The sequence below is a fragment of the Mus musculus genome, chromosome 4, assembly GCF_000001635.26.
Source record: "Mus musculus strain C57BL/6J chromosome 4, GRCm38.p6 C57BL/6J".
Lineage (NCBI taxonomy): Eukaryota > Metazoa > Chordata > Mammalia > Rodentia > Muridae > Mus > Mus musculus.
The window spans coordinates 55207193-55219679 of NC_000070.6; the positions used below are offsets into that span (position 1 = coordinate 55207193).

The window sequence follows — 12487 nt, forward strand, 5'->3', positions numbered from 1 at the left end:
ATTTCAGTCTTCATCGTTGCTAGCACCTGCCTGGTAGTCCTGAATATAGATACAATCAGGCCTCAGGGTAAGTCACGAGGAACACATAGGTAAACTCCCTTTTGGGGCTATGACAGATCCTGCTGGGGTAAGCTGTGCAGTGTGCTGCATACAGACATTTCTGTCGAAGAGTTGCCTAAAAGACCAAGGGATGTCAGAGAATGCAACCGTATCTGTGAAGAGTTGAAAAGGTAAGTAATTAGGTTAAGGGATAATGTTCCATCAGAAGACCCACAGCCTACCCGACATGGCAGATACACTAGTAATTCTAACAGTTGAGAGCTAAGGGCAGGAGGACCAGGAACTTGGGGTCATCTGTGACCATATACTCGGTCCCAGACCAGCTTGGGCCACATGAGACAAAGCAAGCAAACAAAGGACAACAACACCACAGAAAACACCAACAAATTAGTTTAGCAAACCCTGGGTAACAAACAAGTCTGATGGCAGAGGACAGTGAATGGCGCTTGCTAAGGACCCTTTTGTGGGTGTATCATAGTAAATCCTACAGCTACTTTGCAAGACAGGCGTTACTGCTGTCCTTTGAAATCTGAAGAAATGCAGGCCTGGATATTGAGATACCGTGTCTAAAGTCCCTGCCTCCTTTCTCACAGAAGAAAACACTGGTCTGTGAACCTTGCTCAGCTGCTAGCATTGCTCTGAATAGCCTGCTGCGTCACCTAAACACAGTAGTCATAGTCTCCTCATAGCTTATCGTGAAACCTTGAGGACCAACCAAGGTTAAAAAATTCCCTGCATGGCTTTCCCCGGGAGAGAGTAAACTCTTTGAAGCTGCCTCCCATTTAGGAAAAGCCAGTCTCAACTGCCCCAGCTTTGGTGGAAGAGTCCACGATGGAAGAGTTCTGTCCAGTCCTGGGGCACAGAATGAAGAGGTAAGCCAGGGCCCACAGAAGCTGTGCAGTTAGCCACCGCCAGGAACGGCTCCCTCGACACAAAAAGGCTCTGAGGGGTTTTAGTAGCTTTATTCCCAAGTGGCTATCTGGCAAACAGAAAAGGCAAAGGACTCCAAAACTGTAATCCACGCAGAAATCCACAGCTGGGAGGCTGAGGAACAAAAGCCATTTGAAAAGAAAGAGCCGGGAGGAGTAGCTCAGCCTGTGGAGGGCTGAGCACGCCTGCCGCCCTGTTTGATCCCTGGGACTATATAAACGGGGCGTCGTGGTGCATTCCTATAATCCCAGTCCTATTAGTGGCGGCAAGGGGAATCAGGAGCTCAAAGCCAATCTTGGCTATATATTGAGTTTGAGGCCAGCTTCCAATACATGAGACCATGTTTAAAACAAGAAGAGAGGAAGGGGGAGGGGCCGGTTATGTAGAAACGGGCTGGTGGATTTAGGAAGTCCCAGCATGATGTGGGCTGGGAGAAGTGGGGAAGATCTGCCCATGTGACTTCAGATCCAAGCCTGCTTTCCGAAGGACAGTAGCCCGTGGTGCCCTTGTAGGCATCGCTTACGTGGAGCAAACCACTGTCCCTGTGCCCAGATGTGCCTTGCACCCTTGACTAATAAATCTTTCTAGGGGACTCTGAAGCCAGCCTCCATTTCACTGCCACCACTGGTCACGGGTCTGCTCCTCTGGGACCCTCCCAGAACAAGTTCAGTGGTACCACACAGATACAGCCTTGGTAACCTGGAGATGCACTCCAGTTCTCCAGCCTTTAGGAACCTTCACAGCGGGGCTGGGGGGGGGGGTGGGGGTCCAGGGAGGATGCTTTCTTAACAAACAGGTCTAGCCTTTCTGGTTAGCAGCCTGCCGTCTGGACAAAGAAAACCAATCCCGCCTTGTCTTTTGAGTCTGCGGCCAGATGGGGAGGGAACAATAGCCCGGGGAGAAGTGGGGGGAGGCCCTGCCTCTTCACATCTTAATGAAGGTGTGAACTTTGAAGCTGTATTATGAGCACTTGAAAGCCCACCCCTGCTTAAGCTCCTTTCAGCTGTTCACAGGCGCCCCGGATAATGAGGCTACAGCTGTGTGGGAAGCGCTAGGGCAGAGAAGGGGAGGACAGGGTTATCGAGGCAGGAGCCCAGAGGACCCTGGCAGAAAAGCCACCCTTGGCTTCAGCCCTGCCCCGTGACCAGGCCTCCATGGCTCTCAGAGACAAGGGACTCTCTGTTCTAGCCAAAGGAGGGCAGCCACCTTGTTACAGACAGGAGGACGGCTGGGAGTCCTTTTGAAAACTTCCTCAGTGATAAAAAAAAATAATAAATAAAATAAAATAAAAGAGTCACCCCTGGAGGCCACCTGATGTCCTCATGTCATTCTGATGCACACAGGAGTCTCTGTGGGGCAGAAGGGACAGTGGCCCTACATATGGTCACTTGGCCAATCAATGGCAGATCAACTAACTCCAATTCAAGTCTTTCCTACTCCACAGCCAACTCCTCCCTTTGAAGCCTTCGGGTCAATACTGAGTGTCCACTGAAATATCAAAATATAGTTAGGGGCCAGCAAGATGGCTCAGCAGGTAGAGGAACTTGCCGTGTGAGCCTGGAGATTTGAGTTCACTCCCTAGACCCACGGAAAGGTAGAGAAGAGCACTGGGACACATGCGCTCTGCCTGGCACGCGCACAGTTGTCTTACGTTTTTTGACCCACGTGCACTAGATGTGCTTGATCACATGTGGACACGAAATATGTTAGACTGTACATTTGGCCCTGATTGGATGTAGGTGGGAGGTCCGCGGGCAGGAAGGACATCAGGATGTATGCTTGCTGGGCCTGACTAGGGAGAAAGAATTCTTCCTTAGGCTAAGAACAGAATGAGAGTCTCTAGGTGATGAAGTTCTCAGTATGAGAAGGGCAGCATCTGATTCTCAGATTACCCCCCCTCCATCACCCCACTCCCTCACTTCCAGTTGATGGGTTCCAATTGGATTGAAACAAGGATTTATGAGAGTATAAACGTGGAAGCTAAAACATAGCATGGGATGAGGGGGACCAGAGGGAAGGACATTGGAGCTGTGGTTTAACGAAAGGACAGGAGCGGGGCATGGTGGCACACACCCTTATTCCAAACACCCGCAGGAGATAGAGACAGAAGGTTTTCGTACAAGTATGAAGCTAGCCTGGTGTACATAGAAAGTTTATAGCATCGAGGAAGGGAGGGGAGTGGGAAGAGGAGAAAGGGGAGGGGAGGAGAGAGTGGGGAAGGATTAGCCCATTAGCCATGGAAGTAAAGGAGAGAGGGTTTGGGTTAGAGAGCATTTGAGCAAAGAAATTCAAGGTTTACCGAATCTGTGCCTGTGTGGTGTGGGGACCGACAGGTGCCTGATCACATAGGTCGCGCATCTTGGGCTGAGGAGCTTGGACTTTACAGGATGCTAGCCGGAATATTTCTAAGGCTTTAGTTTAGAAACACCCCTTCGACAAGAAATACAGAGGATTCTTGGAGAACACAGAAGGAGTTAGAGCTCAAGAGGAAGCTGTTGAGAAGTTTAGGTGAGAGCCAAGACCAGTATAATGTCGTGACTGACAAGTGTTTGGGTATATGTGAGGCTGACATGGCTCAAATGAGACAGAAGTGTTTCTTTCACCAATTGAGGCCAGGGCTGGATTTGGGTGACTGATGGTAAATAGATAACTCTGCTGGACAGGCATAAAAGAATCTAGCTGCCTGGAAACTTCTGGAGGCCCACCATATTGAGGAAGGCATATATGGTTAAAGAGTTCTCTTCTGCTTATAATTCCAAGAGAGGTAAGGGCATGTGGTCCTTAGTTGGATGGTCATGTGTTTACCTGAAAATCAGGACGTTCTTCTACTCAAAGGGCACAAGGACGATGGGTGCTTGATATAGTAGTGGTTCTCACAACTGCAGTAGAGAAAGCTGTGAGAACCAAGGGCAATGTTAAAAGTTGTATGTTTCAAACGCTAGAAGGAAGAGTTTAGAAGGTTTCTACCACAAAGAATGAAATGTTTGTGAATACAAGCTTTTGACCCTAGCTGTCTGCACTTGTATCTGTGCATCGAAGCATCTCATATGTTGGCATAGCGCCCCAGCCTTTTGAGAGAAGGTTTCACTGGATAGTCCATGCTGGTCTGGAGTCTATGACTCTCTTGTCTCAGCCTCCCATGTGCTGGGATTACAGACATACACCCAACCACACTTTATTTCTTTTGAATAAGGCGGTTTCTCAGACTTTCTTTGTTTATGTTTCTGACAGTTGTAGGAAACACACGGTCAGATATGCCCCAGGGTAGCAAGATGAAAAATAAATATAGCAGTCATAAAAATAAAGCCACAGGGAGATACAACCACAAATATCATGTGACGTCCTAGATGGAATCCTGGACCAGAAAAAGATGTATGGGAGAGACTCAGAACAGCACTGCATTTAGTTTAAGATCAAAGAAGATGTAGTTGCTAAAGAGATTATACCATTACAAAGAAGGCAAGTTAAGTCAGTCATCAGAGTAGATGGTTGGACCCTATTGCTGAAGACACTACACATTTTGGTTATAAAGGATATAGATAAAGTTGGAACTGGACTAGACCTTCCCTCCATGCTGGCCAATGTTCATAGTACTGGGAAATGTTGTGAGTTTCTGGGGGAGAAAAAGACATCAGTAGTCTTATGTGTCTGTGGACCCTGAGTACCATAATACCAACCTCTCAGGCAAGATGTGTGGTACCCAACAGTAGCAAGATTATCTGGGAGCAACCATTCTGAAATTAGAATTAAATTCCACTCCACAAGAAGTGGTATTGGAAACTGGGTCACAAACTTGAATGAGGAGGCCACAAGCCTGGAGGGAAACTTGACTATTGATGTTATGCTAAATTCAAATATGGCTAGACTGACCTCCAAATATTTGTCTATAGTCTTAGACTGCTGATGCTCTCAGCCTTTGCCAGGGAATCCTTTTATTATTTATTTGCTTGTCTGTTTGTTTTTAGTGGGTGAAAATTGATACAGAGACTCATAGCTAGTTGAGAATAAGTGACCATTGAGTGCTCGGATCTCAATGACATCTATATCAACCCCTCTAAGACCCAAAGAACATCATAGAAAAGGCAGAGGAAAGACTAAAGGAGTTGGAGGTTGAGGAGTGCTATGAAACTCTGTCTTCTAGATAGGACATGGCTACTGCAGTCATGAACACCCAGCAGCTGTGGGTTTCATGCTGCACATGCATGAAAGCAGGAGAGGGCTAGCCAGGAATAAGGAGGTCATTCTACATTGAAGATGTGCACAAAACCGTGAAACATTAAATTTAAAATGTTTTAGAAAAAGAAGAAAGGAGGACATTACCTAGACAAGTATTGTTTATGAAGACTACGGGAACTGACCAGATCCACCTATTAGAGGGTTAATCATCTAACAAGGTCAAAGTAAGTACTTTGGAAGTCATTGTCTTGAGTAGAGAGCCCAAGGGTCTCCTGCTCACACAATCCACTTATGAACTTGTTTCTTCAAAATGTATTCCCTAAGTTCATCCACCCAGGCTTTCAGATTCTACTGCAGCTATGGTCCAAGGCTATTCTCTCTCTGGGTGTGTACTTCATCATGCTGGCTTTTTAAGTACTCTGGGTGCAAAAGCTACAGGTTTGTGGAGGCTTCCACCCAGCTTTCAAAGGCAAGCCTAGGAAACCAGGTGATTGGTGGTAGGTAGTCAGAGAGAATGATATATGAGGCTGTGAGAATGATGGCATTGTTATGGATACCCAGGAAATTAGAGATCCCAGAAATGTAGAATACATAGTGAGGAAATCCAGAGGTAGAGGCACTACCAGCCCAACAGAATAGCCATGTGTGCTGCAACTAGCAAGGCCATGCAAGAGGGCTGCCCAAGGGCTTTCGACCTCAGGGCATGCCACTGCATGCCCTGTATATTTATGTTTATGTTTCCCCTAATGTGTTTTGCCTTGATCTGATTTTCCTATTTCATTTGCTATTCATCCTTTTAGAATGGATTTGCTCTAAGCCATTGGGGACTATGTAATGTCCATTTCCATATACCATAAGTTTGCAGCTAATACTACCTTCACTGTCAAAAGAGACAGGAACTTGGACTTCTGAGGAAAGCCGGACATGCTGAGAGTTGAGCACTCTTGGAGACAGACTAAACTCACTTCTTTCTTTAGGATGGATATGACCTTCTGAGGACCAGGGGCAGAATGTCATCAAAGGTTCAGCTTTGGTGCCCAGCTGGTGGTGCTACTGAGAAGTAATTAGGTCACAGGAGTGCCAACTTCATCTGAGGGTTAACCCATATATGACTTCATAGCCAAATGGGCTCTTAGAAGGTAGTGTCTATTTAGAGGAAGTGAGTCACTAGAACATACTTTTGACAGGTATACTTTGTCCTCGTATAATCTCAGATAATCATGCTACTATGGCACAAATGGGCACCACATATCTTCCTCCTCTCTCTCTCCCTCTCTCTCTCTCTCTCCCTCCCTCCCTCTCTCTCTCTCTCTCTCTCTCTCTCTCTCTCTCTCTCTCTCTCTCTCTCTCTCTCTCTCCTCTTCCTGTCATCCCATCCCCCTCCTTCTTTCTCCTCCTCTTGCCCCTAGAAATAAACAGCTTTCTTCTTACCACATTCCACACTGGTGCCCCATCAAATCACAGACTAAAATCAATGGAGCCATCTGACTGTGTGCTGAACCCTCTTGGTATCAGTTGCTTCTCTCCTTGCTATGTCCAAATACCTGAGAAGTTAGCTGTTTTAAGGGAGGAGAGGCTTGTTCTGGTTCACAATTTGAGAACTGTGAGCAGAGAACAAGACACAGCACAGGATGCTGTCCACCTCAGCAGGGAAGGCATAGCAATGGTGGCTGTGTGGAGGCAGGAGCATGCTGCTGCAGGAAGAGGGAACTGGAGGCGGTGGAGGAGGAGGAGGAAGTAGAGAAGGAGGAAGAGGTAGAGGTGGAGGAGGAGGTAAAGGAGGAGGAAGAGAAGAAAGGATGAGGAAGAGTGATGAGCTAGGGAACCAGGAACCAGAGAATGGAGGCGATGGTGCATGACCCTCAGCTTGTGTTCTTCATTATCTTTTTTTATTCCACTAGGGACCCCCAGCCTATAGGATGAAACTACCCACATTCAGGACTGTCTGTACCTTCTTAGTTAATTCCCTCCGGAAAAGTCCTCATAGACATACCCAAAAAGTATTTCTCATCAATGCCCTAGGGGTTGTGCTTTGTTTTGTTTTGTTTTTGTTCTTGTTTTTTTAATCCTATCAAGAGGATAATTTAAAAATGGCTTTCACAGTCTGAAACAATGAGCGATCTTCATTCTTTTAAGCTGTTTATCTCAGGCACCTTGTCATGGTGATAGGAAGTTGTGTAGCCCAAACCCTAATAGGATGGGAAAGCTTTCTAATGTAAAGCACGTGGAAAGATACCCAGAAGTTTGTGACAATGAAATGAAAAGTTACTGGTGAATCCTGAGACATGCAAAGTGCTTGCTAAATGACATTCATGGGCACTGGTGCTTTTTAAGTAAACTCCCAAGAGCCGATTGGTAAAATTCTGGAATCTGGCCAGCCATTGGATAAACCCCAAGTAGCCTGAATTGACTGTGGTCTTACCATCTACACTATAGAAACTGGCAAACACAATACACGTTGATGTTCCTTTTCCTGGAAGCTGGTTTAGAGACCACAGTGTTGTTGTTGTTGTTGTTTCTCTCCTTTATAACATAAAGCAGCCATGTGGAGCAAAGTCTCTATTCTTATTTCTCAGTTTTCTCTTTCTTTTCTAGGATAGTATCTCCCTAAATTGCTCAGGCTAGCCTAGAATCATGGTCCTCTTGTCTCAGCCACCCAGGTGCTTGGACAGCATCTTTGTATTCCAGAACGAAGCAAATGAGATTTAGATCTAACAACCTATCTAAAGTCAACAGCAAGTCACAAATATTTTCCTCCCCAACCAAAAGTCCTGGGGTAATGTTTACACTACCATAGCAGCAGGAATCTATCAATCTAGTGGAGAGCCCTGAGCACACGCAGCTTCAGTCTTGGTTTCTGGCACTCATGATCCTTTTCCAGCCACTTCAGTGGAGATGTGCTCTTCTGGGGCCTTCCGTTCCCTCACAATATGGCTTTACTTTCGCATCAGCAAGCCGGAGCCCTCTGCTACCACAGAAAGGTCAGAGGGGTCCCATTCCCTCTTCAAGGCTCCCTGTGTTAATTTCTCTGTGTGTCTATAACCACACTTCTGTGTATTCCTCACTGTTTGTGTAGCATCCTTATGTTAAGTGCCTTCAAGGATCCCAGAAACGGCTCATCTCTCCACACTGCAGCGGAGAGAGCTGGAGGTCAGAGCCTCTCTTCTACAACTGAGGAAAGTTGACTTGGCCAAGGCCACCTGAGGAATTGGAGGTAGTGACAGCTGGCTCTCTTTTCACTCTAGCCCCTGCTCTCCCAACCTCTGGTGAAGGGTGGAGCAGCAGCTGCAGCAGCTGCAGCAGCTGCAGTCTCCCTCCGAAAGGAGGAGAAAAATGTCAAGGGCTATCCAGACTCTACTGGTGAGGCACGAGCTTATTGCCAGCTAGGGTTAAGGACAGAAAAAAATTTCCCTGCTTCAGGATACTCCCTATCAATTACGAACTTCACAGGAACTCTGAAGCATCAATATGGTTCACAATCAAGACTCTAAGCGCATCCTGGGTGAGGGCATGGTTTGCATTCTCTGGCTATGAGACAACACTGAAGTCAATCTGGAAAAAAATAAATAAATAACACAGAGAGGTTTGTGCTGCCAGATTATTCGAGCTGACATTATTACTATCACGCCCAGTGATTAAGAAGAAAATAAAGGCTGAGTCCCACTTGTCTAATTTGATTATCAGAGAAGCCCTGTGTTGATTACTAACGTCTGCTTGCAATTGGGGGCAGAAAAAAGAGAGCCAACCAGCTGAAAGCCAGGCAATCACACACAGGGGCCTGAGGTCTGCCTAAATGAAATTTAATAATAAGTGGGATGTGCTCCCAGATAAAGAGGTAAATAACAGACAGCAAGAAGGGAGGTTCGGCTTGTATAGGCAGGAAGGGGATTCCAGCCAAGCTGGCGTGTTTGGAGAAATGGCCTCTGTTGAGAGAGGAAGACAGGCTCAGGGCAAGAGGACAGGAGGGAGGCAGAGGACAGAGAAAGCTGACGACGGATTAGAGATGAGGCCCTTGCGAGTGTGGACTCAGGAGAGGATTATAAGTGCATTCAGGGTCATGAACAAGAAGTGTTGGTGTGTAAAAGGGAAGAGTGACTGAATCGCAAAGATCCCAGAGCCAAGAGAAGAAAGATTGCAAGATGGAAGGCCACCAGCTGTTGCTGTGGCAAAGGAAAGAAAGGAGTCATCTCCGAAGCTGCTCTGCTCTACTACTAAGGAACAAAACAAAACAAAAAACCCCAAAGAGCCAGGTAGCCCCTGTGGGTACCAGCAGATCTCACTTGAAGACACCAGGCCATACCATAGCCTAAGGATACTTACAATAAGTGCAACCTGCAATCAGATGTCCCAGAGGAACACCTTCTGGGTGGTGCTGATACAGGAGGGAGTAAAGGATGCTAGGCTAATGTTGGATCTGAAATCTTGTCTGTCAAATGAGTACAGTTACATAGTTCATATTTGGAAGTAAGAGGACGAGGAAGACAATTTAAAATGAGGGACTGAGGTCACCCTCTGGGCATGGTTAAAACTGCCAGATAAAGCAAAGTCCCCCTAAACCACAGCTCTCAACCTGTGGGTCGCAACCCCTTTGGGGGTCAAATGATTCTTTCATAGGGGTCACCTAAGACCATCTTAAAAGACAAAAATTTACATTGTAATTCATAACAGTAGCAAAATTACAGTTATGAAGTAGCAACAAAAGTAAATTTTTGGTTAGGGGATCACCATAACATGAAGAACTGTAAGGGTCACAGGTTGAGAAAGGATGAGACCCACTACCACTGCTCTAAACAGTCAAGAAAGCACCAGGTATGGTGGCTCATATCTTTAATCCTAGTATTCAGGAAGCTTAAGCAAGAGGACAGAGTTCACAACCAACGTAAGCTACATAGTGAGACCCTATCTCAAAAACAAACAAAACAACAAAGCACGGAGCATAGTGGTACACTTAATGCCAGCACTTGGGAGGCAGAAGCAGGCAGGTCACTCGCCTGGTTTACATAGTGATCCAGAGCTAGATAGTAAGACGCTGTCAAAATAGACAGACAGACAGACAGACCTAATGATACCGAACAGAATTTTGGACTGAATAGGAGATAAATCCATAGCAAAGAGAAGGAGTAGAGGCTGTACCCCTCTAGGAAACAGTTCCCAGGCCTAAAGAGTTCTGGCCCCATGATTAAGAGCATCCCTTTGGAGGCCATCTTAGAGCAAGGCAATTGCATATTCTAACAATCTAACTCCACATCTTGGCTCTGGTCTCAACAATCTTAACTTAAGCTTGTTTTATTCCATGGAGAAAATATTCCCTTAATTTAGAATCTCCCCAGTGCTTGCCCCTATAGCCTTCCTTAGAGAGCAAGGCCTATTTGTCCCCAATGGAAAAGGGAAAACACCACACCACCTGAGCACTGAGGATCTTTTTCTGTGTCCTCCCAGGTAGAGAGCTACAGCCAGCCTTGAGCTTTGCCTTCAAGGAGAGCCAGTTCATGGGGAAATCAGGCAGAGAAACCATAGGATGTGAAAAAAATGTCTCCAAAGACCTGCAGCTGAGCCACTCAGTGGCTGTGAGTCTCTTACCTGTAAAGTGTATGTGCCAAGCGCTAACCTAGCACCACGTTCGTACACAGCAATCTCTCAATGCACGATAACTACAAGCAGACCCACAGTGCATGGGAGAATGTGTCCTTGCTCTCTGTGCCCACTGTTCTCTTGACTTTGGAAACTTTTATTTCTTAGTGCCCCCCCCCCTTTAAGCGCTGTACTGTGCTTTCTCATTACAGATCCTATACGATTATCAGGACAGACGCCCTGCTGCATGCAGAAAAAGGAAAACAGCTTTGTTTAAAATTGAAACAATCATTTATAAAGTGAGGAACAGAAAGACCTTCTAACACATTCACAGGTTATTTTAATATGTTCCAAATAAATGCTAAGAAAAGGCAGTGTTTATAAATAGTCTTCAAAACAGCCCCCTCCGCTTTGTTGATGAATGTGCTCCAGCTTGTCAATGTCCCCATTGTGCAGGGCCCCGAGCTGAATATAATTAAATCCTATTACCCAGGAAAACTTGCAGCATGGTTGGTCTGACAAATTTGATAATTTATTAACTCAGTCTTTAAATGTAACAAGATGAATTCTGGGCCTGGGAGTTGGGGATGGATGAAGTGGTACTGTGCCATTCCTGCCCTCAAAGAGATTATAATCCAACAGATGGCATGCCTATGGAAATGGTTAGACAGCCCCAGTCAAAAATGGGTGGTCACTAGGACCCAGGCAGCAGCCAGAAGCGGCAACCTCCAAGCTCTTAGGTGACAAGGTTCCTTCTGCCTTCCTTCCTTTATAGTAAGAGACAGCCCCAGAAAGTGCCTTCATATGTGACCTCCAGTCAGACTGGCAGGGTGTGAATGTGGCAGAGTGTGACTCCAGCTCTGGGCTCTTGCCTTGTGTTGAGGGGTGGTTAACATCCATCAACCACAGTGTCCTCGTCTTTAAAATACGACTGACTGAGCTAACTACTTCATAGATTGGATGAAGGAGGAGACAATGGCCACAAAACAAATGGCAAAAGTGGGAAGATGGCTCCATTGGTAAAGTGCCTGTCTCACAAGTGCGAGGCTCCCAGCTTGGACCCCCAGAGCCCATGTGTGATGGCTATTCTTGATTGGCAGCTTGACTACATCTGGAACTAAAATCCAAAGATCAAGGGCACAATTATGAGGGACTTGTTTGTTTTTGCTTTATTTGAAGTAGGAACATTCACTTCTAATGTGGACACACCTTTAATCCAGATCTTTCAAACTGGAAAGTAGATCTTGAGGCAAGAAGGCATTCCTTTAATCCATACCTTCAATCCAAGACACACCTTCTGCTGAAGGTCTACATAAGAACATGGAAGCCTGAAGCCTTTGCTCTTTGTCTGCTTTCTCTTGCCTTGTTAGCAAGTCCACTCTTTCACTAGCATTAGAGTCTACTTCTTTGAGATTCCACCATAGATTGAAGTCCAGCTGAGATATCCAGCTTTGTGGATGGAGCAACTACTGGATCCTTGGACTTTGCCTTGACTCCCAGCCATCGTTGAATTAGCCGGACTGCAGCTTGAAAATCATTCTAATAACTCCCCTTCATATGTGTATATGTGTGTATATACATATATATGTGTGTGTATATATATATATGTATATATATGTATTCATATGTGTATATGTGTGTATATACATATATATGTGTGTGTATATATATATGTATATATGTATATATATGTATATATATGTATATATATATGTATATATATATATGTATACACACATAAATGGATGAT

At 45.6% G+C, this 12487-nt stretch overlaps 1 long non-coding RNA gene across 2 annotated transcripts in view; it reads left to right on the plus strand.

The window, feature by feature from the left end:
• The first annotated feature begins 707 nt into the window (after positions 1 to 707).
• Gm34231 overlaps positions 708 to 12487 on the plus strand; it is a 31037-nt gene continuing 19257 nt past the window's right edge. Inside the window, exon 1 of one of the 2 annotated variants that reach the window (XR_390581.4) lies at positions 708 to 932. This is a non-coding gene — a long non-coding RNA (predicted gene, 34231). Of the gene's footprint in view, positions 933 to 5179; positions 5391 to 12487 lie in introns of those variants that run through there. The other variant, XR_881287.1, reaches the window with a different exon arrangement.